The sequence below is a fragment of the Eurosta solidaginis genome, chromosome 2 (genome assembly GCF_040869045.1).
Source record: "Eurosta solidaginis isolate ZX-2024a chromosome 2, ASM4086904v1, whole genome shotgun sequence".
In the NCBI taxonomy this organism is placed as follows: Eukaryota; Metazoa; Arthropoda; class Insecta; order Diptera; family Tephritidae; genus Eurosta; species Eurosta solidaginis.
The window spans coordinates 239370059-239376469 of NC_090320.1; positions in this window are offsets into that span (position 1 = coordinate 239370059).

Genomic DNA, 6411 nt, shown 5'->3' on the forward strand with positions numbered 1-6411 from the left:
CATTTGAACATTTTTAGTAATTTTTATAGCCTTATATGTACGTTTATGTTGTGTTAATTTTATTAGCTCAAAGCCCGTAGGTAAAATAAAACACAATGTTTAAAATTGCATTGGTTTTTAATTTGTCGATATTTCGGCTTCGATCTGAAGCCATCTGTAGGACTGTTGGAAAACACAAATATATAATAAAAAAGGAACATTAACCGTCCTGTTCATGAATAATTTTTCTCCTTAGTTTGCATGTCTGGGTACCCGTGTACCACAAGGCAGTTCATACGTGAGAACTATTAGTGGTACCTGGTTATCCCAGCCATGAGAACTAGTAATAAAAAACTAATTTTAGTAATAAACAAGTAAGGACGGGACTGTCGTCGGCTGTGCCGAAGACTTCATACCTTTCATGAATGGGGCTGAACAATGATCTTATCCCGTTCGTAATCTCCGAATAATCGGATGTATAAGATAAGAAATATATAGTGAACAGATCTACATACCTTAACGATTTTTAAGATAAATATAAAATAAAAAACAGGTAGGTACTTTGTGTGAGGATGCAAAGTTTCCGGTTTTTTGTGGTCTGCGTGTAAAAACTATGACTACGAATCACGTATTTCAAAAATATATGACGAAAACGTAACTATTTGATGAAATTTGATGAATTTTGAAGATTCTAGCCGTAAAAAAGGGGTCAAAATGACAGTTTATATGAAGTATATAATATATATACGACCGATCTCTATGATTTTTTCAGACAACAATATATGCTATATACGTAAGCATTTTGTGAAATTTGAAGCTTCTAACTGTTAAAACGGGGCAGAAATTGCGCAAAGTTTCTTATCTGAACAATCGGTTGTATGAGATATATACTATGTGTACCACCGATCTCAATGATTTTTTCAGACATCAATATATGCTATACACGTAAGCAGTTGGTGAAATTTGAAGCTTCTAGCTGTTAAAATGGGGCCGAAATCGTAAAAAAAATATATATATACTATATATATATACTATATATACCATCATATATATATTATATATATCACCGATCTCTATGATTTTTTGACACAACAATACATACTATATACGTAAGCAATCGGTGAAATTTGAAGCTTATAACTGTTAAAATGGGGAAGAAATTGCGCAAAGTTTCTTATCTGAACAATCGGTTGTATGGGATATATACTATATATACCACCGGTATCTATGATTTTCTCAGACAACAATATATGCTATACACGTAAGCATTTGGTGAAATTTGAACATATCTAAACGATTTTTAAGATAAATATAAAATAAAAAATAGGTAGGTAATCTGTGTGAGGATGCAAAGCTTCACGTTTTTTGTGGTCTGCATGTAAAAACTATGGCTACGAATCACGTATTTCAAAAATATATGACGTAAACGTAACTATTTGATGAAATTTGATGAATCTTGAAGCTTCTAGCCGTAAAAAAGGGGTCAATATGACAGTTTATATGAAGTATATAATATATATACCACCGATCTCTATGATTTTTTCAGACAACAATATATGCTATATACGAAAGCATTTTGTGAAATTTGAAGCTTCTAACTGTTAAAACGGGGCAGAAATTGCGCAAAGTTTCTTATCTGAACAATCGGTTGTATGAGATATATACTATTTATACCACCGATCTCAATGATTTTTTCAGACATCAATATATGCTATACAAGTAAGCAGTTGGTGAAATTTGAAGCTTCTAGCTGTTAAAATGGGGTAGAAATTGCGAAAAGTTTCTTATCTGAACAATCGGTTGTATGAGATATATACTATATATACAACCGATCTCTATGATTTTTTCAGACAACAATATATGCTATATACGTAAGCAATCAGTGAAATTTGAAGCTTATAGCTGTTCAAATGGGGTAGAAATTGCGAAAAGTTTCTTATCTGAACAATCGGTTGTATGAGATATATACTATATATACAACCGATCTCTATGATTTTTTCAGACAACAATATATGCTATATACGTAAGCAATCGGTGAAATTTGAAGCTTATAGCTGTTAAAATGGGGTAGAAATTGCGAAAAGTTTCTTATCTGAACAATCGGTTGTATGAGATATATACTATATATACAACCGATCTCTATGATTTTTTCAGATTACAATATATGCTATATAAGTAAATATTCGGTGAAATTTGAAGCTTCTAGCTGTTAAAATGGGGCTAAAATTTGCGAAAATATATATATATATACTATATATATATACTATATATACCACCATATATATACTATATATACCACCGATCTTTATGATTTTTTCAGACAACAATATATGCTATATACGTAAGCAATCGCTGAAATTTGAAGCCTCTAGCTCTTAAAATAGGGCAGTAATTACGAAAAGTTCCTTATCTGAACAATCGGTTGTGGGGGATATATACTATATATACGACCGATCTCATACATTTTTTCAGGCAACAATATGTGCAATATACGAAAGTATATGGTGAAGTTTGAAGCTTCAATCTGTTAAATTGGGTAAGATATTACAAAAATCCTCTTTTTCTGAAAAATCGGTTGTATGGAGGATATATGCTATAGTGGTCCGATCCGGTCGGTTCCGACAAATGTCTAATCGGACACCCAAATACACCTGCTCACCAAATTTTATCAAGATATCTCAAAAATTGAGGGACTAGTTTGCATACAAACAGACAGACGGACAGACGGACATGGCTAAATCAACCCAGCTCTTCAACCTGATTATTTCGGTATATTTAATGGTGGGTCTATCTATTTTCCTTTAAGGACTTACAATTTTCGGTTTCGTGACGAAATTAATATACCATTTCATTTTCATGAAAGGTATAAAAATAGGTAGGTAATCTGTGTGAGGATGCAAAGCTTCACGTTTTTTGTGGTCTGCATGTAAAAACTATGGATACGAATCACGTATTTCAAAAATATATGACGTAAACGTAACTATTTGATGAAATTTGATAAATCTTGAAGCTTCTAGCCGTAAAAAAGGGGTCAATATGACAGTTTATATGAAGTATATAATATATATACCACCGATCTCTATGATTTTTTCAGACAACAATATATGCTATATACGAAAGCATTTTGTGAAATTTGAAGCTTCTAACTGTTAAAACGGGGCAGAAATTGCGCAAAGTTTCTTATCTGAACAATCGGTTGTATGAGATATATACTATTTATACCACCGATCTCAATGATTTTTTCAGACATCAATATATGCTATACAAGTAAGCAGTTGGTGAAATTTGAAGCTTCTAGCTGTTAAAATGGGGTAGAAATTGCGAAAAGTTTCTTATCTGAACAATCGGTTGTATGAGATATATACTATATATACAACCGATCTCTATGATTTTTTCAGACAACAATATATGCTATATAAGTAAATATTCGGTGAAATTTGAAGCTTCTAGCTGTTAAAATGGGGCTAAAATTTGCGAAAATATATATATATATATACTATATATATATACTATATATACCACCATATATATACTATATATACCACCGATCTTTATGATTTTTTCAGACATCAATATATGCTATACACGTAAGCATTTGGTGAAATTTGAAGCTTCTAGCTGTTAAAAGGGGGCCGAAATCGCAAAAAAAAAAAATATATATATACTATATATATTACTATATATACCATCATATATTTATTATATATATCACCGATCTCTATGATTTTTTGACACAAGAATATATACTATATACGTAAGCAATCGGTGAAATTTGAAGCTTATAGCTGTTAAAATGGGGTAGAAATTACGAAAAGTTTCTTATCTGAACAATCGGTTGTGGGGGATATATACTATATATTCGACCGATCTCATAAATTTTTTTAGGCAACAATATGTGCAATATACGAAAGTATATGGTGAAGTTTGAAGCTTCAATCTGTTAAATTGAGTAAGATATTACAAAAATCCTCTTTTTCTGAAAAATCGGTTGTATGGAGGATATATGCTATAGTGGTCCGATCCGGCCGGTTCCGACAAATGTCTAATCGGACACCCAAATACACCCGCTGACCAAATTTTATCAAGATATCTCAAAAATTCAGGGACTAGTTTGCATACAAAAAGACAGACAGACGGACATGGCTAAATCAACTCAGCTCTTCAACCTGATTATTTCGGTATACTTAATGGTGGGTCTATCTATTTTCCCTTAAGGACTTACAATTTTGGGTTTCGTGACGAAATTAATATACCATTTCATTTTCATGAAAGGTATAAAAATAGGTAGGTACTTTGTGTGAGGATGCAAAGCTTCACGTTTTTTGTGGTCTGCATGTAAAAACTATGGCTACGAATCACGTATTTCAAAAATATATGCCGTAAACGTAACTATTTGATGAAATTTTATGAAATTTGAAGCTTCTAGCTGTTAAAATGGGGTAGAAATTGCGAAAAGTTTCTTATCTGAACAATCGGTTGTATGAGATATATACTATATACACAACCGATCTCTATGATTTTTTCAGACAACAATATATGCCATATACGTAAGCATTCGGTGAAATTTGAAGCTTCTAGCTGTTAAAATGGGGCTAAAGTTGCGAAAATATATATATATACTATATATATGTACTATATATATATACTATATATACCACCATATATATACTATATATACCACCGATCTGTATGATTTTTTCAGACAACAATATATGCTATATACGTAAGCATTCGTTGAAATTTGAAGCCTCTAGCTCTTAAAATAGGGCAGTAATTACGAAAAGTTTCTTATCTGAACAATCGGTTGTGGGGGATATATACTATATATACGACCGATCTCATCAATTTTTTCAGGCAACAATGTGTGCAATAAACGAAACTATATGGTGAAGTTTGAAGCTTCGATCTGTTAAATTGAGTAAGATATTACAAAAATCCTCTTTTTCTGAAAAATCGGTTGTATGGAGGATATATGCTATAGTGGTCCGATCCGGCCGGTTCCGACAAATGTCTAATCGGACACCCAAATAAACCCGCTCACCAAATTTTATCAAGATATTTCAAAAATTGAGGGACTAGTTTGCATGCATTTGTTTTACACCACCTTTTTTTTCCTAACACAACAACCATAGGTTATATTTCAGTGCTAGAATTCTGAGTACAAATTGTAAATCAGTGGAACATATAATAGCTTAACAATATAAACTTAATACATATTTATCACAAAGAAAATCAAAAATATCTTTATTAGAGGTTTAAAGATGAGAAAGAGGGGGAAAATAGAAAAAATACTTGGGTTTCGTAGATTAAGATTAGCGTAATATGTAGAAAAAAAAACCATTATTTTCAATTAGTATAAAATCTATGTAGTGCAGTCTTAAAATGCAATGTGCTCTTTATACTCCTGAGTTGAAATGGAAGTTGGTTCCAAAGGCGAACAGCAAATACCAGAAATTGATGTTCAGATATATATGGGGTATTCCATCCCATTTCGACCAATTTTGAACCCGACTCCTTTAGAATTGGCTGAAAGTTTTTCTTCTTTTTCTAGCTTACGAAAGACGTTTTTCAAAATTTTTTCAAATTTTTACATCCAACTCAAAAAAAGTTATGAATTTAAAAAAAAAAAACACCGTTTTTGCTTTCAAAATGCTAAAACTTTTTCAAAAATTGACCGTATGGGATCTTTTTTTTTTAATTTGTTTTTAAATGTACTTTTCGGAAAAAATACAAAAAAATGTTTAAAGTTTTTTTTTTTAATTTTTCAGTTCTTCGAGATTTTTCGAATTTCGCTGCAATTCTGCAATCATCCCCACTAATCCCGGAGTGGGCCGATTTTTTTCATATTTTTTTTTATTTAATTGAAAAAATTTTTTCAAAAATAAAATTTTTTTTTATTTCACGTTGTATATTAAATGAAGAAGAAAACGTCCCTAAAACGGCAACCGGCATCATAGCGATCGTCTTGCATAGGCAGTATATTACCCACTATCTATATATTAATACGCTAACAAAATTTCCATACAATCAATTGACAGGCTGTTTCGCATACTTAGCATACGTAAAATCATATAAAAGTTATATGAATCGATTCGTATTGATCAGTCGCAGTGCATAGGCCTATTTTTGTTAACAAATATTACTCTATTTGTTTATAATTAATAGAAAAAGTTTTTTGTAAATTCGAACAATTCATACAAATATCGTAATTCATTATCGTGCACAAGCGCGCCATCTTTGGGAACAATTATCCAAGTTTGCTAATGCGAATTTCAAAGACCTAAACCTTTATGCACAAGCGCGCCGTCTTTGGGAACAATTATCTAAGTGTTTAATGTGAATTTCAAATTGATATATCCCCGCTAAATTCGAAGGCACAAATGTTTCACCTGCATACAAATATGGTTTCCCATTGTTGCCGCTTACCTATAA